This window comes from Tympanuchus pallidicinctus, unplaced genomic scaffold (genome assembly GCF_026119805.1).
Source record: "Tympanuchus pallidicinctus isolate F22 unplaced genomic scaffold, pur_lepc_1.0 scaffold26, whole genome shotgun sequence".
In the NCBI taxonomy this organism is placed as follows: Eukaryota; Metazoa; Chordata; class Aves; order Galliformes; family Phasianidae; genus Tympanuchus; species Tympanuchus pallidicinctus.
The window spans coordinates 3,979,249-4,000,891 of NW_026294743.1; the positions used below are offsets into that span (position 1 = coordinate 3,979,249).

The window sequence follows — 21,643 nt, forward strand, 5'->3', positions numbered from 1 at the left end:
AAAACCAAGAACAACAACAGGGGGAGGCAAATATGTCTCAAATTTAGAAGGCAGGCAAGTATGAACAGCAGCTGCTTACTGTCTCAAGTAGCAACAGTTACGTATGCTATTTCTTATTCCATGAAGGGTGGGAAGCACGTAGTTTGTGCCTTTGTACAGTCCTCTGCCTCTTTGTAGCTTAAGTGTATTCTCTCAGACAGAAGATCCAATGACTGTCTTAATTTGAAAGCTGTAGCTTTTTGCTGTAATTCCTCCTTTTCTTGAAGCAGACTCTGCAGGAGAAAGAGAAATTGCTTTTTGAGGCAACACCAATAAAGAAGAGCATGGCCATGGAAGAAGACTGGCAGAAAAGAACTGAAAGGGAACAGCATCTAGCATGCCGTGGGATCACAAGGCAGGGAGGTATATTTGGCACAAGTGACATCAGAACAATAGCCTTCTAAAGTTGCTGGAAAAGTATTCTATGAATTGCACTGAGCTAGAAAATTGTGGATTTTTGTCGTTAGGATAAGTGTGGGTTTAGCACCTATCATAACCAAGGGCACAGTAGCTGTAATCCTGCAGTCCTGCATAATCACCTCATGTTGAAAAGCCTTTCTTACAGTGAGTTAAACTTGCATTATGGTCCTGATAAGACCTGGTAGCCATGGGAGTTCTCTAAGGTTTCCAGGTATCATCACTTAAATACATAGAGGTCACATACTCCATAGGCAAGAGTGAAAGTAGCACTTTCTATCCATGCAGTCCTCTTCCGCATCGCTATGAGTTCTGGTTATTATTCTTTGTATGCCACACTGTGAGGTGATAATAATACTCTACTGTTAAATGAGAAGGTTTTAGCAATGGACCTAGCAACTCTCCTGTGAGCTTCTAGGGTTAGGTGTTTCCTTTCTGCTTCTCAGTGAAATAGCTTTTCTTTCTTTTTTTTTTTTTTTTTTTTTTTTTTTTTTTTTTTTTTTTTTTTCCCAGGAACGCTGTTTATAAAGCCATTTATTCATAAAAATACTAATTGATTTCTTGTGTTAGAATATTTTATTGCAGCCAAATTCAGAAATTTTATTAAAGGCTTTAAATGAGACTTCTACATCTTCAGCAGCCATCATAAAATGAAGAAGCTGGGATTACAATTGTTTCTCATGGTTCTAGATGGCTGCATGAGGAAGCAATGTGCAATAACAGTGCAAGTGCATATTATACCTGTGGTCCAACACTTGGGCCCAGCATTCCTTCTTCAAGGAAGGCACAAAAAGAAATGCAGCCACACTGATTAAATCTTGTACAGGAACTGAGTCAGAGTCATTAGCCCTGAAAAAGCAACAACAACTTAGAATAATGTTACCCACGCCACAAAAGCAGAACTCACAAATATGTGTTTCTAGGGACACTGACATGACAATGTATGGGTGTGATCACTGTACCGGGGTCCTTGTAGACTGTCTCACTAAGGAGGGTTAATATAATTTTATAAATTGATGTGCAGGCTTGGGAAGTGATCTTTGCCCCTACTGGCGGCTGTTGGAAAACTAGGCAACATTAGAAAGAGAAAATAAAAGTAAAAACACAACTGGAATTCTTGCTGTGGCAAAGTGCAATAATGCAAACAAAAAGAAGACAGCATCGCAGGAAAAGCAGCAGCCTAGATGAATATTTAAACCAAAGGAACTTACCTATTAATTCATCAGGTGTGGATTCCTCAGTACAAGAGAGATGTGGACCTGCTGGAGTGTGTCCAGAAAAGGGCCACAGAAATGATCCAAAGAACACATTTCCTACAAAGACAGACTGAAAAATCTGGGGCTTTACAGGCTGGAGATAGCACAAAAATGTGCTTCCTAAATACACAAGGGATGTTTTATAGTCATCTAACTGCTAATATCTGTATCAAGGTGTTCATTTTTAACATATATAATTCTTACACTCTCTCAGGAGCAAAATATCCACTTCTAATTTATGCAAGTTTCATTTACTATTATTCATTTATTATGCAAATTTCCTTCACAGTGGACGTATGCTATTTGACAAGATATTGGTCATTACTCTTACCAAAGAGCTATTAAATTGTAATTTACTGTTATAAACACAGTGACAAAGAATGTGAATAACTTACATCAGGTAAACTGTAAAGTCAAAATGTTGAAATAAAATGGAATAACTGAAAATTCAAACATGACCTTCCTGATTTGAAGCAGTATCACCCAAACTTCTGGTGTGGCTTCACAAGAGGTGAAAAAAAGTGCAGATTTTGTTTAGTTCTACTTATAAGTGTTTGCCTGTAATTTCATGAAATGAATTTGTTTGAAATTGGTGCTAGTTATGTTACTAGAGGAGAAAAAATGGAGTCCAAAGTATTGCTATAGGAGCAAATAAGATGTAGGAAGAAAGGAAAACTCTTCCTTTCAATGAGGTCTGTGTGTTTTGAAAAAAAATGGCAGCTTTTGTGAAAGAACTTCCTTCCTGGAACCTGGAAAGTTCCCAGCTGACTCATCTCATTCCCAGCTTTCATTGGTAAATTTCCAAATGCTTAAAGATGAGAGTGCACCATTCTTTTCTCACACACTGTCTCACATGGACTTTTTTCAAAAATCAGTCTGGAAGTTGAACCCTTCTAACCAGAAATATGAGCTGATAAGATGTTATACTTGGATAATCACAATGATTTTCATCAACTGAATTCCAAAATTTTTAGAGTCCTTATAACCAAATGTACATGTTGGTGCAGAGGAAAGTATCTGCAGTTTGAATGATGTCTCCTCCTGGTGTGCTTGATTTTATTCTGCAGAGCAGAACTACTGCACTCTCCGTTATCAGTCTTATGAATTACAGCATAGGAGATTGAAAGTACTATTGTTTTCTTCCCCTAGGTGAAAGAGTGGATATATATAACTGATAAACATGGACAACTTTATCTCCTCCCAGTTCCAGTGTGGCAGCCAGAGGATGTAACTCAGGAGGAAAAAACATTCAGCTTCTGGGGAGACATATCCTAGTCAGCTCACTGGCGCTCATCATCACACTATACAAAGAGTTGGGGCATTTGAGCTAAGGTGAGTTTTGTTTCAAGTGACAGTAACAAAGTGCTTTAACCCTGAAAAAGAGAGGACAGAGGAGTCCCTTCCAACCCAAACCATTCTATTATTCATTCTAAGTGTGTGTGTGATGAGAGTGCATTTCTGTAAATTATAATCTATCCTGCATCAGTTCCGTACCAGCACGTAAACCAATATGCAAGTCTGAAATAATTATGTGGCAGAGTAATTGCTAGTAACAGAACACGTAATATACTGAACAAATGACTGTGTATGTTTGCCTTCTTCAAAACCTGGGTATTTCTGCTTCATGGTTAGTAAAGCACTTTAGATGTCTCTTTTCATGTTATGGTATAATATGTCCTAAATTATAGACTCTTCATACTACTTATTAAAAACTTCTTTCATCTCACAAATGCTATTTAATTTCTAGACACGTGTGGAGAGACATTAATATTCTGTCTTTCAGAAGTGTGCATGGTATTTCTGGCAAGTTATAATTTATGAGCTATTGCCACTAACTGCAAGATATTCCTATTTAAAGAGATAGTGTTTCTGAGCAAAATCATATCAATTGCTAAGTTTTGCAAAACCAAAACAAAGGGAAAGGTATTTAAGGCTTTAAATTAGTAGAAATACGTTTCTGAATCTGTAAAAATCTATGAAAAAAGCTATCATAGAAAAATGCAGAGTAATCTTCAGTTCCTTCTTGGATTTATGTGAGGAATTTTTGATTTCAAGTGTTATGTTTAATGCCCTGCAAACAAGCACTATTCTATTTTAGCCTAAAAGTTTTCCAGGATTAAGTTATTCCATAAATTTAATTATAAATTCAAAAATTCATACAGAATAATGTGCATAAATGTGGTTTGGCTAGCATCCCAAAAGGCACATCGCTGTAACAGTTCTCTGTAGTTACACTTGCGTTATTTCTCCTTTATCAGTTTTGAATAGACCACAAAAATCTCCCAGGCCACTCTGCCTCTGTGGTCATAGAATCAATCATAGAATCATTAAGGTTGGAAAAACCACTAAGATAATGAAGTCTAACAAACAACCCATCACCACCATGCCCACTAAACCACATCCTTATGAGGCACATCTACACGTTACTTGAACACTTCCAGGAACAGTGACCTCCACCACTCCACTGGGCAGCCTGTGCCAGTGCCTTCCCACATCTGAGAAAATAGAGGCGAACTCCCACCTTATCACGACCTCTTTTCAGGCAGCTGTAGAGAGTGATATGGTTTCCCCTGAGCCTCCTCTTCTCCAGACTGAACAATCCCAGCTCCCTCAGCTGCTCTCCATAAGATTTGTGCTCCAGAGCTTTCACAACTCGGTTGCCCTTTTCTGGACACATTTCAGAGCTTCAGTGTCTTCTTTGTAGTGAGGGGTCCAAACCTGAAAGCAGTAGTCAAGGTGCAGCCTCATCTTGAGTTGAGTTTAGGGGGTGGTAACTTCCCAAGTCCTGCTGGTCACTGACGTAGAGATCTGCATGCCAAACCACAAAACTACCAGGGAACCTACTCCTTATTTAATCTCCCAGCAATGTAGCACAGGAAAAATTCTGTACTTAAATGCATTTTTTAAGTGACACGTTGTGCCACCTGACTTTAGATGATAGCGTACCTTCTGATCTAAGTAGCTGGAATTCCATGCAGCGCCTTGGGAAATGTCCTGAATGAGGCACTTCCTAAATGAGCCCATTAGCAGAGCTTGTACAAGCCTTTTTTGGATTTAAATATTTTTGACTACACTGGATAATGCCTCCAGGCAGAATCCCTATCTCAGTGTCCCCTTGAATGTATGTCATTCTTACGTTCAAAGCACAAGACTCAAGACAGGTGTCAGTCAAAGACTGAGATTTTTTACTAGACAAGTCTTTTATAAATGTTTCTCATCAGAAATTCCAAAACAATGAATTGAAGAATTAAATGTTACATGAGAAAGAAGCTAAAACACTCAGATGGTGTGTGGATGATGTGGGGGAATTCTTTTCCTCATAGCAGTTTGGCTAAACAATTTGCTTGGATGTATTAATCTTAATCCTTGTTGTTTTGTTGGGACTTTTTTATAACTAATTGTCCTCACATCAGCCATTTTTCCTGTATGTTATTTCTTACATTTTCCCATAGCATCTGTTATTCAGAAGAAACAGCTTCATCTGAATGGCATGCCATTGTTTTTGTTGGCACTGCAAGGGATAAAGAAATATTCAGTATGCATAAGAATAGAAATTCCCCATTTTTAACTCTCCTTCTCACTCTACTGTTTAGCCAAAGTTACTGAATTACATTATAGGACATCATAAAATAGAAGATAAAAATAAATATGCAGGGATTTTCCAATCTCTGTTTTCCTGATTAATCTATGTGTACTTCAAACATCTTGAAAACAGCAAAAGATGATATTTATGGCCATGTTTCTGGGATAGGGCTACTGACCCGGCTGAGACCCATGGCCAGCCATTGATCATGCAGAGGGAAACAGAAAGGTAAATGAGATATGTTCCATACAAAGTGACTTAACTGTGTGAAAATATCAGTATGTTCCCCAGTTCTGATTAAAAGAATTCAAGGTCTCGTTAAGATGGAGAAGGAGTCACAGTCTGTAGAGATCCCTCAAAACACAGGAAGACCAAAGGCTGTTTTCTGGTCAGTGTCTTAGCACAGAGTGTAGAGCAGCAGTTGCCCTTTAGATTGCAGTTGCAATAGGTATAGTTTTTGAACTGAGGAAACTGACTATAAGTCTACAACTAGTCAGTATGTTTGAATCACATTTTCTATGCACTGAAATAAAAGATGGAAGTGCCTCAACAGATTATGGTATTTTCTGCAGAGATGAAAATGTAGGGAAAAATAGAACCTGTAAAAAAGGTATTATGAGATGAGAATCATTAAGTTTTCTGGCATTGGTGTGTCTTCACACTTTGTTACATAAAACCAAACAGTAGCATCCAGAAATATCTAAAATTTAAATAGAATTCATATATATGTACTGAATGAGCACATCTTTATCAGTATAGTAAAGTTTTTCTCTGAAAAAAGTCAAGGCTTTATCACAATAGAAGGGAATTAATGAGACTATAGAAGGTTTTGCAATTGAAAATGCAAGCACTGATATGCGGCTACTATACACGAATGTACTTGATGAACAAATGCTTGTGCTAGTCTGCAAGTACTATGTAATGAAGATACTAAATAGTAAACTTTCAGGGCAGGTAAGAGTAGTCAGTGTGGATATATGTAGAAAGAAAAGTGGACTTGATGTCATATGGAAAAGGCTGATAAAATCTATCAAAAATCTTAGAGATGCAGAATTGTGACATTTATTGTCATTTTTGAATGGTTTGATTGCTGACATCTTCTCACTTTCTTGTTTTACCAAAGAATTCCATGTGAAGTAAATCTTTCCTTGGTTAAAAAAAAAAAAAAAAGAGAAAAAAAAAAAAAAACATGGAACACTTAGGTAGCTTACCAAAGGAGCACCTACATTTATGCATCTCCCACTGTAACTGGTTCCCTGTTTTTAAGTTGTATTGTGAGGCTTAAGGGGAGGGATTGAAGTGGATTCCTGCTGATGTTACACTTTCTTGCAAACCCTTCCATAGACTTATATCAGTGGAGATTCTGCAGTTACTGAGTTTTACACTGCATACGGCTAGTACATAATTTCTGATTATTGCCAAAGACATGCTCTTGTGAAATAGGTAGCCCAGCTCTAGCCTCCACCTATACTTTTTCTCTACCAGTGTAAAATTTAGATTTCATGTTGACCCTTTTGAAGAGCACTTGCTACCATAAGAAGGCAACTTCAGTCACCATGAAGTTTGCTCAAGAAAAGAAGGCTTCCTATGCCAAGTCATTCATGAGGTAACACCGTATATCAGATTGCCTTTGTCTATAAGTGTTAGGATCAGAACTTTTACCAAGAACATAATCATTTACTTGTTGTTCTTCCCACATTTTTTAAGAACAGGGAGACTATTTCTTCACATTTAAATGATTTCCTTTTATCTGTGATTACACATCTTCTTAATAGCCTTCTTAAAAATGCATCACTGATCTTTGTGATGTGTGTAGTGTGTTCTTCCGTTGTATGTATTAAAAAATTACAGAGTTATCATCTTTCTCTTTGTTAAAAACTGGTGAAAAATTGAAATGTAAAGGTTTTGTGGCATGGTTTTTTGACAGTATTGTCAAGGCATGTTCATGGCTGCCTAAGCCACACCATATAGATCTTTAATGAAGACCTCTACAAAACCTCTTGTGTGTTGAGAATCATAGAATCATAGAATCACCAAGGTTGGAAAAGACCTAAAAGATCATCCAGTCCAACCGTTCACCTATTCCCAATAGCTCCTACTAAACCATGTCCCTCAATACAACATCCAGTCTTTCCTTGAACACCCCCAGGGTCGGTGACTCCACCACCTCCCTGGGCAGTCCGTTCCAGTGCCTGACCACCCTTTCTGAAAAGTAATACTTCCTCATGTCCAGCCTGAATCTCCCCTGCCGTAGCTTGAAGCCATTCCCCCTGGTCCTATCACTGATGACACGAGAGAAGAGGCCGACCCCCAGCTCACTACAGCCTCCCTTCAGGAAGTTATAGAGAGCAATGAGGTCTCCCCTGAGCCTCCTCTTCTCCAGGCTGAACAACCCCAGCTCCTTCAGCCTCTCCTCATATGGCCTGTGTTCCAGACCCCTCACCAGCTTCGTTGCCCTCCTTTGAACACGTTCCAGGGCCTCAATATCTTTCTTGCAGTGAGGGGCCCAGAACTTCAGAGATGTAGCAGAACATGCAAGAGAGCTGAACAACAGAGGTAGGATTCTGTGGCAAACACAGGAAAACAGAAGAAAGAGAAAACGTAATAGAGAATTAGGTCTTAGAGGAGAGCAGAAATTGTAGAGAAGCAGAAGAAAGTTGGTGCACCTTTTGCTCCAACTCAGACACAGAGGTAATGTTTCTTCCTACAAGAATGAGTAGACAGAGAGGAAATGTGTTTGAAATATCCATTCTTACCCACTGACTCTGAGCTAGCTGAAAGTTTGAGTATTTTTATGCCTTTTCTATATTTAAGGGCTGTTCAGAATCTGCTGGTGCTATTAGTGATTTGTTGACTCTCCTCTAACCTCTGGCTGAGCTTTTCTTCCAGTCTTGTGTGAAGACTACTTCTGGTCCCATTTTTCTCATTTGCATGCTTCTGTCACCACATAGTTGATTGCAACTGGCTGCCCTCTCCAGAAGGTGGGCCATAGCTGGTTATCCCCATGCATTATTTGGGCACCTGACTATGTATCTTTTCCACTTACCCTTTTCACGTTGTATTTGAGGCTATTTTTTCAGTTTTTCAAGGTTATTTTGCAGTCTGCTCCTCCCTTCCAAAAATGGTTCATTCCTTTCATTTAGTACTGTCTCAGATTTTGTCAGCACAGCTTTCGTCGCATCACTGCATCATGAGAGAAAGTGCATGAATAATATTGGGTGACTCATCTGTTTTCCTGTCTTTATATTACATTAATTCTTCTGTGAGAAACACTCCTGACTCCAGCTTTCCAACTATGCCCATTCATGCTGGAAATTCCTTACTTGCTTATATTAATTTTATACAACAGTATGTCAAAAATCTGACTGAAGTCAGGACAACATGACAGTTGCAGCTCCTCCTCTACCATTTAGACTTGTTAAACTGTCACATAAGGAAGGATAATTGCTCATAATTTGTCCATATCAAAATGTGTTGGCTTCTCACTCATTGCATTGCCATTTTCTCTGATTGTTTCTTCTGGTAATTTTTCAAAAATGGAAGATTATCTGTCTGGACTATAGTGCTCTCACTCTTTCTGCCCGTATTTTGAAGATAGGCACTCTGTATCTGTTTTTCTGCCAGCTTGGACCGTAGCACTTCAGTCAGATCTTCTCAAATGGAAGGAAAATTAAATCTTATATTCAGTAAAACCCAAAGCCCGGAATTCAGTCTGCCTACTGTACATGGCCAGAAGCATGTGGGGAGAGAATGAGAGCAAAGGAAGGCTGCTGGGACTCTTACCAGTGCTACCCTTATGTCCTTCAGAGATGTCTTAGGCAGCAAAAAGCTGCAAGCTGTCGCAGTGATCCACGTCAGGTCTTAAGTAGAGGTCATGCATGGTTCGTAGTTCTTACTTCTTCACTACCAGTTCTCTGCATTTTTACTGCTAATGAGAGCATTCTTCTTAAACTTTTAAAGTTTTCTTCTCTGACTTCAATGATCCACATGTCAGCCAAGGAAACATCAACTAGAATAAATTGCATAATGTCCTGCAGTTCTGCTATATGTGACCATCATAGAATCATAGAATGGCCTGGGTTGAAAAGGACCTCAAAGATCATCTAATTTCAATCCAGAACACTGTCTTCCAGTACAGATGATTTTAAAATTCACACTTCCAGAGTAACTACATTTCTACACGAAGCAAAATACGAGATAGCTTTCTTCTCTGTTGTTATAATAGTTCATAGAATGGCCTGGGTTGAAAAGGACCTCAAAGATCATCTAGTTTCAGCCCCCCTGCTGCGTGCAGGGTCGCCAACCACCAGACCAGGCTGCCCAGAGCCACATCCAGCCTGGCCTTGAATGACTCCGGGGATGGGGCATCCCCAACCTCCTTGAGCAACCTGTTCCACTGTGACACCACCCTCTGTGTGAAAAACTTCCTCCTAATGTCTAATCTAAACCTTCCCTGACCCAGTTTAATACCATTCTCCCTTGTCCTATCACTATCCACTGTTGTGAACAGCCATTCCCCTTCCTGTTTATATGATCCCTTCAAATATCAGAAGGCCACAATGAGATCTACCTGGAGCCTTCCCTATTGCAAGCTGAACAAGCCCAGTTCCCTCAACCTTTCTTCATAGGAGAGGTGCTCCAGCCCTCTGACCATCTTGATGGCCCTCCTCTGGACTCATTACAAGAGCTCCATGTCTTTCTTTTCTTTCATGGTTGTAACAAATAAAAAGTAGCTTGCCAAATGGCATGTATGGGATAGATATTTATAGGAAAGGGTTAGTTTCCTAAGATGAGTTTTCATTTTGAAAAGTTCACTTTTGCATTACTGTCATGTAGAAACATAAACTTATTTTAAAGTGTGAATGTCAGTACTGGAAATAATGATCCTGTGGGTGAAACCATTAACATGGATTTCTTGAGGAGGATTTATGGAAGATCTTCATATCTAGGAATTACAAGGACAGAAGAAAGCACTGACTTGAAAAAATTGATGATTCTATGTGGCAGATTAGCAGGTTGAGTTAGTAGATATGCAGATGATATCTTTAAGGCTTTAAAAAGATTTGTGTTGTAAAAACTACAACCAAGTTAATTGGTTTTTTAAAACCTTTGACTCTGTTCACAGTGGGACAGCGTGAAATAATAGGCATTCTGGTAAAATTTACAAGCATTATTTCAAAATGGAAGAGAGGACAAAAGGACATACTGAAAGGAAATGAAAACTGATTATTTATTTCAGAATTAAAAAAAAAAAAGTAAATGCTGAGGGCAGCTCAACAGTCTCATGTTTCAGGATAGTCCAGTAACTTTTGTAAGTTTTTAGACAAGTTTCAGGTCAAAGTATCATAACGTGTGATGGACAAATACAGTGAACAGATACTTGTCATTCCAGAAGTAATGTCTTCTATTTACTTATGTCAAAACTCCAACAGATACAAGGAGCACAATAATAGTATTTGATAGAGCAAATTCTCAGCTACAAAACACAATTTTTCAACATAGCCACCACCATTAACAATGTCTTTTCACCAGCAGTGAACATGAGCATGCATGCCAAGCTCATGAAAATCTGCTTGGCCATTAAGAGCATGGTTTGTCTTTCAGGCTGCTGTTGCCACTGCTAAAACTCACCAACCAATCTCCAACTGATGTGTTCACATCCACTGTTTGGTCTCCATAAAAATTCAGCAAGAACCAAAGAATGTCGGGGGATGCAATTTTTTTCTGCATGGAGGAATTTAGTCATGCAAAAAGATAGTTTACACATGGTACAGAAGTCCTACATTGTAAATTCAGATCTTTTGCTATTTGTGAACAAATCTTGGCTTTGTTAAGATTGCTTTCTTTTACATATTTGGAAATAGTACTGCAAATTCAAGTATTATATTGTTTCAGTGCTATATAAAAGCCAGAAATTAATAATTATTTGCTGTACGCTATTCACAGTAAGTAGTATGGGGAACTCTCTTTACTTTAACTGACCTTTATAATCTTCATCTTCTTGACTAGAAACATCCTAGAATTCAGTTCCCTTGCACATCTGTAAATGAAGGGCCTTAATGTATACTAGACCAAAAATATGCATAGATAAAAAATGCAACTTTTTGCTTAGTTTCTATCTGTGCACGGTGGATTATTTTTGCCTTCAGTCAATGAAGATTTGTTCTACAGAAATTAAGCTTTTATTTTTTCAAAGCTTTATAATCTAAACAACTGTGAGATGAGTTTTCATTAGTGTAACTGATGGAAGTAAGGTGTTTCATCAACATGGAAAAGAGTTGTGTGAACTGTGGTTTGTCAAGTTACAAATCATCATTTTGTTGAGCCAGTCAAGAGTTTGAAAAAAATGTAAATGTTAAGTTTTCTGCTGGCAACTGGCTCTAGGGAAAAATCTCAGGCTGAGGATCACAAGCATTGTCCCTTTTCCTTCACTCCTTTGTCCAGCCACTGTGCCTAAAGGCGTGGGACTTAGCACACACAAGAGAGCTGGAAACAGTAATTGCAAAAGGTAGCAGTCATCTATTCATCATTTGGGAGTGTTAGATTTCTTGCCGTTACTGTCTTCATTGCCAAGGCTAACACTGCGTGCAGTAATAGAACATACTGTGGTTTGAAGAGCAGGACTAGTTGGTGCCTGTGAATATATGACTTAATGCTTATAAATCCATGTGGCCCTAAAGTTACAAAAACATGCTAACCCCACATAACCCTAAATTTGCTGAAACATGCCTTGTCTGACAGAAAGCTGGCTGGACTGAATCTTCGCTACTGCTGTAGCTTAAAACAGTGTGTGTGTCTATTTTCTGAGCTGCACAGAAGGCAACCTCTTTCAGACAAATAAAGCAACCTGCAGTAGAACAGCAAAAGGATTGACTATTTTAAAAAAAGCTTTTATTGTTGCTGTCAATAGCATGACTAAGATGATCCTTTACTCTGAGGTAAAGATGAGAAATATTTGATTTCTAGTTTGTTGAAACAAGCAGTGCTTTTTCCCACTGGCTTGAGGAGCATCAAGACTCAACTGCAAAGCATACTTGCCTGAATTACAAGTTCTGCTTTTGCTCCCAGTTTTAGGAAGATACCTTTAGGTCATTCTAATAGTAGTATAATGTGGGTTTTGTTTTTTATTTTATCATGTTGCATTTCTATCAACAATCAAATAGTGTTTTACATGAGTCTGAACTTGTCATAAAAACATTTATATTAACCCACGTAAGAGTAGAGAGATTAAGGAAACTAAGGCAAAGCAATTGAAGCAATATTCATTAGTGAAAAGTTTAGAAGGCCTGTGATGGGTTGTCTTCCATTTGCAAATTAAATTAGTTTCCTTCATTTCACTTCAATAGCAATCTAAGAATAAAGATGTACTTTTTCCTTCCAGGGGATTAGAAGCTTAAAAATGTGTGTGTCAAACACTACTTTTCACTTTTTCATATGACATCATCTTGGGAACTGCTGAAGTAATTTTTATCTTGCAGTGTGCAGTCTCTTTCAGAGTTCAGTTTGACCAGTTTGTTGATATTTTAACTGTTTCATTCTGTCCACATAACCGAGCATGGACAAAGCTTAAAGTTCTGGCTTTACCAAAGAAAGCAAAGCAAACATTTTTAATAAGGGGATTTTTAGTTAAAATAAGTGAATGTCTTTGATACCAGCAAAGGAATAGCAGCTCTAAAATTTTCTCTACGTCACAGTGATTCTGTGAAGAAAGGACTTGAATATGAAGAACTAAAAATTTTTGAGTCGACAGATACAAGATGCACCTTGGGTTTGTTTGAACCACCTTTCCCTCCAGATTGCCATTGCCTTAGCTTGTTTCTCTTGCTGTCTCCTCCAGCTGTTGTTGTTTTTCTTGTTTCCCACAATGCATATTTGAGTTGGTTTGAAGACATATTGTGATACTTTGATTAATATGCTCCAGTTTGTTTGGCAGAGCCAGTGAAGGCTGGAGTGTATGTTTACCTACAGATGTTTATTTGAACAGACAAAAGGAATTGTGTAAATTCTCATCTGTCTATTCAGCAGATTGACTGTAGCTTATGATACTGATTTACATTACAGCTTATAATTTTATAATTTAAATCTTCAGATCTGAACACTCAAAATTCTTTTTCTTGGTGAAAGCTGAGCCTTTCTGAACTGTAAAAATACTCATAAACTGGAATTCTTTATAAGATCATCTGAAAAAAATCTGAGGCTCCTGGGAAGTGCTTATTACTTTTTTCTTCCTTTTTTGTAATCACACATTTAGTTTTGTATCATATTTTCTCAACTATTAAAACATTTATTTTCTGAATTCTGATCAGTATTTCACATTTTTTCCTCTCAATTTTTTCATGAAATCCTGAAATTTAGACATATGTTGTCTCTACAAACAAAAACCAGATGTTCTGGTTGTTACGTGGCATTCTCTATATTCCTTTTGGGCGTATATATTTGTCCATATACAGTTTCAGGGCAATCAACGTTAGCTTATTTGAATATGATAAGTCCTTTGAGGTTTCCCAATCTTTTCTCTACCTTTTTTGAAAGTCAAATCTACTTAGTGTTGCAAGTAGATAACTTTAGCAGAAGATAAACATATCTTGTTAAGAGCAGGTTGTACAACACAAATGAAAATGTTTCGGAAACTAAGCAGAAGAAAAGATTGGTCACAAATCTGTTTAATTAACTTTCTTGCTAACCGATTACCTTTGCATTGTGGAAGAGCCTCTACTATCAAAGTGCTGCTCTGCACAGCATTTGTTTCTTACTGAAATATCAGCTATTAACAATTGGACTCAAGACAAGAGGGATTCGTAGTTACATGCCTGAGCCCAAACTCACAAAGGTAGCTTTCATGCTCAAACAATAGTTGTTCATTTTTTGGCAACAGAATGAAACAAACCACGCTCAGTGAGAAAGGCATGCTACATCTAATACCAGCTACTTTTGTGAAATCTATGCAGAATTTTAGAATGACAGAATTTCTCAAAGCACGCATTTTATAGCAAATCTTTGGTAATTATCACTTAATTTGGTAGAAGAAAGGGGTGAAAGGGCAAAAGGTTTTACTTCTGCTAGTGCTACTGGTAGGAGCATTGTATCAGCAGAAGCTAAAGTGCTGTATAATTTGGTTGTGGATTTTTACCTTGTAATATCTCTGCTTGTGTGTTATCTCTAACTAGTTTTCTATGAATGTTTGCAAATTTCACTGTTAATAACAATCCTAATATAGTATTCATTAGCCCGTTAATTACGCTGTCGTTTAGAAACCCTTGATTCCAATTACCTTTAATGGCAACATCAGACTCATTTTTCTGTGCTGCCATTTTTGTGCAACACTTTCCCTTTTAAACTGCCTGCTTTTCTATCTTAATTAAATTTAATAACAGCAGTGGTAGTTTATAGGGGACTTCTTAACCTCATTTAATGTCAGACCATTTATACTAGTTTGAGGAAGGCTGTGAAAATGTTTGCATTAATCCAATTACTTTGAAAAGGAGCAGACTTCACTTGTGTCAGATGGTATCAATAAAGGCAAAATCTGCATGAAAGGTCAAACTTCCTATCTGTGCAAATATGTAGAAACATTAGGGATTTTTCTAAGTACACTGAAGATAGTGAAATATCAACAATAGAAAAAAGGAGCCCATAACTATGCTTTTCCTTTTTTTTTCTTTAAATAGTAAAAAAAAAAAAGAAAAAATAGAGATGAAAAGCTGTCAGTGTCATTAATAATTCCATCATGCCATTCAGACAGAACTCCAAGTAGAGAACAGTTGCAGTATTGTTGGGTTTTTTTGCTTGTTTGTTTTTTTAACTTGACAAAGCTCGCTATGGCCTGAATAATGTATTTAGCATTATGCAGCACTCTTGAAGTTACATAATGAGACCAGAATCATGCTCTTATTGAAAATAATTATCTTTTTGGCCCAACCAGATGTTCAGCCCTTCTGAGAAAGCCACCATGAAAAAGTAAGAAATCACAGAAAAGTAAGATTGAAAGAGATGCTAGAGGTCACCCAGTCCGTTCTCCTCCTCGAGCAAAGCCACTACCAGAAAATGACTGGATTTCAGTGATCTGTCGAAGATGGCAGCTACCAGCACAGCATGCTGAATTTGTGAGGTGCAGCAAAGGAGGGATGCAATTCCTCAGTTGCAAGCGAAAGGGAAAATTCAGCCCTAACAAGATAAGCTGCAGACAAGGATGGTGGGCTCTGCTGAGAAAATCTGTGACTGAGGAGCAGAAGGAGGAAAATCACTGACAGCATCAGGGGACCATTGTAACTGGTCAACTGGTAAGTAAAGTAGGAAAATTTCAAGGCTGAGGCAGGAAAATGTTTCTAGGGGTTCCTTCTCTGTAGCAGACATAACTCTCAAAGATTTCAGAACAGGAAAGATAAAATATTTTCTTCCCAGAGCATTGCTGAGGTCTTGCACACCATAGTGGTATGTAATAGGTAGCTCTCTGCCCAGCCTTCTGAATTCTCTAAATCCTGCTGTTAAACTCATAAATCACCCGCAGATCTGGCCAACAGATTCAAGGATATTGAGGTCCTGACTGAGTCTTCTTGGTTATGGATACAAACAATACAAGGGTACTGTATGTTCTAGTATTTCTCAAAGGTAATTTAAAGTAACTTTAGTTGGTTGCATACAAAAAAAATAAATAAATAAAAATCAAAAAAACAGCACTAGATTCCCTATGACTTCCTAGTGCTTCCTAGAATTGCTTCTGGGACAAAAATGAGTGACATTAAGGTAGCCATCATCTGGACAAATTTTTGTTAGATGAACCAATTTACACGCAACTCCTGTTTCTTGTCCTTTACTTAGCATACCTTCTCTTCCTTTCCTTATATGCTGTGCTACAAATCTCATTTCTTACAAGTATTGCCACATATCTGGCTTCTTCTCAACTTTAGACATTCAATTAACTTCCTGCTTGGTTGAAAACCAATAGCTTACTCTTGTGCTTTCAGCTTGTGTATTTTATCTGTGAGGAGTTAAGTGCTTCACACTTGTGTTCCATTGTCTACAGCTGCCTCTGTTACTGATAGATTTGCTGTTTGCATGCACTGAAGTGGAACAAGTGCTATGCTGCTACTCTGATTTCAACTAGATCTACATTTCTTCTTGAAAAAAGGAAGAATTTCCATTAGTAGTAAAAGAAGCTTAGTAGGTCTAGCAGGAGTTTTTCACCACGTATATCTGCATACAGAATCTTTTCTTTATCTTTTACAAAAAAAAAAAAAAAAAAAAAAAAAAAGGAAAAAAAAAACAGATGAGAGTTTTAATTAGAAACTTGCAGAAAACCACAGGACAATTGTTTTGATTTTTACAAAATCAAAACTAAAGGAATAATCTGTCTGTACAGCTGTAGTATTTTGCTCTGCACTGGCTCATTTGGAATGCAGGTGACCTCTGGAGAGGCTTCCTTGCCCTGAAGTAGCAAAGCCATCTTGGGGCCATTGATCTTCATAGTCTAAGCTTCATGCAGAAAAGGAGAAGGATGGAACACAGGAGATGCTGTCATAAATCCAGGTTACACAGGAATGACCAGATGCAAAGAAGAGACTGTCCTGCACCAAACAGAACATTTTTGAGTATGGTCCATCCAGTAATTTCAGTATATATCTCAGTGCAGAGTGTTCCATCTTGTCACCAGCTTCTCATTAAAAACAAATAAACACTGATCCCTATATTAGATCAGGATTAGTGTGGGATTTTTTAATAGGAGCTGCAGCTTAATATCTTTGCAGAATTCTTATAACAAATAGGATCGTTTGGATGATCACCACAAAGGAATGAATAGTGCTACAGATACTGAAGTAATAAGGACAATTTAAATTATTTTGATCTGAAAGTTAAATGGAAGTAGGAGATAATGTGAAGTGTCCTGTAAGTTCAGTATCTTGCAGTCCTAGCTTGAAATTGTTAAGGTTTCCTTTTTGTATGCCAGCAAAAAGGCGAAGAGAAAAGGGCTCCAATTTGAGAGACAACATTTGTACTAGTTTTACTGGCTGTTATGAGCAAGGCGCTATAAATTAACTTTGATGGTAAGGCAAACAGATGCAGATCACTGAGCTTAAAAAGTTAACTCTTACAATATACAACTGTTCTGGAGCTCTCCCTGGGCTCATTTTATCTGACTGGGAAATTAGCACAGCTACATCATTCCTGTAACCTTGTGAAGGCCAGCTGAATTGTGGATACCAGCTGAAGTATCATTGCTTCATGTTCTCTACAGGGAGTTTTACTCATCAATTTCTGCCTGATTTCAGTCAAGATGAGCATTCATTTGTGTCCTTATCCCTTTGTAGTGACTGTATAGGCATCTGAGAGGATGAAGATGAGGAACCAAAGTTACACCCAGTTGTCCAGAACTAATTGTTGGGAAAACCTTTTGTGTTCTTCTGTCCTGTGTAACTGCAGCAACATAAAAACAAAATAAACTGCCACAGTTCCATGCCTATCCTTAAAAAGGACCTCCTGTGGCTTTATTCTTCTCCCTACTTGCTCATTGTTTTCTCTTCATTCTGTTACCAATCTCTTTTTCAGCATATTTTACCCAGACTCCAGGTTTACTAATTTTGGATTAAATACTTATTTAAAATATTAATTAAAATTATGGGAACACTGATTGAATCCCAGTATCTTCTCACAGTAAGTCCTCCATGTTATGGCACTGACTTAGGTCTTAATATATCAGGTATTGTAATGGAGAAAATGTGTGTTTCAGTAGATCATGTGAGTAATTAACAGCCTATATAGGAATTTCCTTGACATCTAGGAGGTATAAATCTGAAAAATATTGTAGATGACTATCCGTGCCTTGTCCCAGTTTGCCACATCAACTGGGATGCACACACTGTTGAGGAAGGGGTACAGTCTTAAGATATGGAATAGAGTTAGCTCCTACATCTCCAGCAAAATCTCATGCAGAATACCTTTATGCCTGCAGTCTGTTCTCAGCGTATTTGTAGATGCAGTTAGTATCTTGCAGGGGTAAGTGCCTTTGGAAGACAGATGGAATTACAGAAGGCTTTCCTGGGATCAGAATACAAGAATATGCTGTGAAGCACACTGAGATGAAGAGAGGCTTTGAAAGTTAAAGGCAGATAGGAGTTAGGATGAGATTTAAACAATGAAAAAATTAAAAAATAATCCTCAGTGTCAGCGTGACTCAAAAGCAAACAGAAAGGATACCTCAGGGTTACAGATGACATAAAAGAAGAAAGGTCAATTGTTAGAAAGAAAGGCAGGGAAGAAAACTCCTTCAGGATGATGTCAGTTTGATAGATATGTATTTATAAAGTTTGCCTGAATTCAATAGCAATAAATAGAATAGGCTGAACCACACTACTTTTACAAACAACTTGTATTGCTCAAAATATGAAGATGGATCATAGAATCATAAAATGGAAGGGACCTCAAGGATCATCAAGCTCCAACCCTCCTGCCACAGGCAGGGCCACCAACCTCCATGTCTAATACTAGACTAGACATCTACACTTCTGGTGTTAAGTCTGTGTCTTGAGTAAATTCTGTTTTCTGTCCAGCTTAGGAGTCCTCTGGTATTTGTTGCCTACCTTTCAGAACTGGTTTTCAGATGCAAGTCTTTATTCTTCCTATTACAAAAAGAAAAGAGAATACACGTGAATAATAGCATGAGAGTTAGAAATGATGAAAGTAAATTATGTGCCTCAGAAATAACAAAGTTGTTATAGTCTGCAATAGAAATTTGAAAATTTTCTTGTTGGTGTTCCAAACACTGAAGCATAAAACAGCCACTGTCAGGGGGGCAAGCAGAAAGAGAATCGGATGGTAAATGTTAAGTGTGGGAAATCCTTCCCAGGCACCACTTGCTGTGGTGTGTGAAATTTATTGTAGTGCCCCTTCCCCTCCTGTTCCTTAATGTGGAGCATTACTTAATTGATCATTTAACTGGATATTTAGAGCATAATTGGGAAGTGACATAGTTTACATGCTCTGTTTCAGATTGACTGATTCAGGGAATTGACACTTTGAAAACCAGGTATTTCCAGGTGTTAGGTGCCCTAAACTCCATTTAGCAATGTGGTAGCCAAAGAAAGTGAGTACCATGAAATGTAGCCTCTCTTTTCCTCCCTTAATAATGCAGTGCTCTGTAGAGGCATTCTAACTAACTAGGCACCTAATAGTCAGATTCTCTGCCTGACTTGCAGAGAACTTCCTTGGTTACCAACAGGAATACTGAGGAAATTGAAATGCTTAGACCTGTTCCAGGATATAGAAATTAATGTAACTAAATACAAGCTCCTGAGCACAGCTTTTTGTTTTTATTCTTTCTTCTGAATAAATACCATTACATAGAAATACCACTGGATGCAAACATGTTTTCTGTAGATGAATTACCACTGTTACCATTACAAAGGCACCTAGCTCTCTTAACACAACCTGGAGAAGTTCTCTCTGCTCCTTTTGACTTCTTTGTATAAATAGTAAAATATATGTTCAGAAAAGTTCTAAAACCTTTTTATTTTCTAACTGGCAGATGAACTATATGCATTTCATATAGTTCATATAGATGCTAAAAGAAATTGATTGGGAAACTTAGTAGATCAAATACATCAAGAAATTGTGTGAAAGTATCCGATTGCCTTGTGTTTAATTCACCACTTCTGAAACCATTTCCTATGTTGGGGGCATTTGGGAAAGCTGTCCTCAAAGTTATGCTTCTTATTTGGGGGGAACACTTTTATTACATTGGAGGTGCACACCTAAGTTGATCCACTGAGTTTATAAGCTTTCTTGGAATTCCATTTGTAATTTTCTGTATGTTAACGGCAGTTTCCCTCTTAAATTCCATGGAATTTGTTCCCTAATATATGCAAACCACTGAACTGACTCAGGTGTTTGCAGTGCACCAAGAAGGCAGAACCCATGAAATGTTTCTTTAAAAACAGGGTAACTGCATAGTGAATTCTATACAACTGTGGATGTTGCCTGTGCATTTCTGACAGCCTGTTTCCATTGACTTACTGATCATTTGCTTTTTTTAAATTCTGCTTCTTCTTTTTTTTTTTTTAACGTCTCCTGTCTCCTATATTTATGTTTCTTTCAGTTACGAGGCTGTTTGATAAAGATCCACATAGGCTTCTTCCAACTTGAAAACAATAATAACCATTCAAATTCTGGAACCTGCAAGTGTGCAAACAGTACCTTTAATGTTTGAAGCCAGCAGGCTTCAACACTGCCCAGTGACACTGACTGCAGCCCTTCTATCACTACACTTACTTCTACTGTTCTTTGATGTGAGAACTTTTAAAATTAACTTTTACTTGGTTTAGCTGAGGTTGTTCACAACACCTATTTCTGCTACCTTCAAAACTGCTGAACAGCCATATGCTACCAAGCCAGAGCAATAAAACATATGTAGACAGTTTGGGGCAGTATGCAGCCAGCTGGCCAAAAAGATTTTAGGAAATCCATCTTTATTTTTGATGACAAAAAAAAAGAAGAAGATAATGAAGGGAAATTTTAATGGGACATATTTGAAAAAAAAAACAACAACGAAAACATCTCCAAATAAATATGAATTGTTTTAATTCTGTGACTCCCAGCAAAGGCGTCTATTCCAAATACCCCGTTTTAATAGTATCAAATTTAGTTATTTTGTTAATGATCCTGGAGTAACTTAAGCTGATTGACTCTTCTATTTCACTGACTTAGTGATTTGATCTGGGGTCTTATTGTCTTTGTTACTTGTATTCTGTATTTACCTGGAAATACCAAAAGAGTTTTCACATTGCAGAACATTCATTGAATACAGTGATAAGATTTGTTACTTATTTACAAGATAAATTAAGTCCATTGCAGAGCATTTACTGAATGCAGTGATAGGAATTGTTACTTATTTATAAGATAAATTCAGTTTCCTGGTTCTATATCTTTTTCTACCTAAAAGGCTTAAGCAGGATCAGCCCACACTTTTTGATAACATGGAAAATTAGAACTCTTTAGTCAAAATATAGGCGTAGAAATTGTCTCTGTTAGTTGATAATCTGCTTGTTATTTTCTGGCTACAACAAATGCTTTCTTGATGTTTTCTGTGTTTTGTTTTTTTTTTCCTGTAGTCTTACCAGCTGGTTTGCCCTACATTTCTTTGCAATGGCATTCCGTGATCACCTGACATACACTTGTTTTGTGTCAGGATAGTGGTAGCACAGATTTCTCAGCAAGTTCTGGCTTAGTGCCATTTCCTTCTTAGTAACTTCTGTGCTTTCTGATACTTATGTTTTTGAGGAAGAATAAAACTGCTGTTATTCAGATCAGTGCCCAAAACAGTTCGTTGCAAAGCAACCTTCACCTACGAGTCCTTAAA

General features: G+C 37.6%; 1 long non-coding RNA gene across 1 annotated transcript in view; it reads left to right on the forward strand.

Annotated features, from left to right (window-relative positions):
* LOC128084214 (uncharacterized) overlaps window positions 1-21,643 on the forward strand; it is a 54,871-nt gene that overhangs the window by 8,283 nt on the left and 24,945 nt on the right. Inside the window, exon 3 of the long non-coding RNA XR_008208386.1 lies at window positions 2,862-3,044. This is a non-coding gene — a long non-coding RNA (uncharacterized LOC128084214). The remainder of the gene's footprint in view (window positions 1-2,861; window positions 3,045-21,643) is intronic.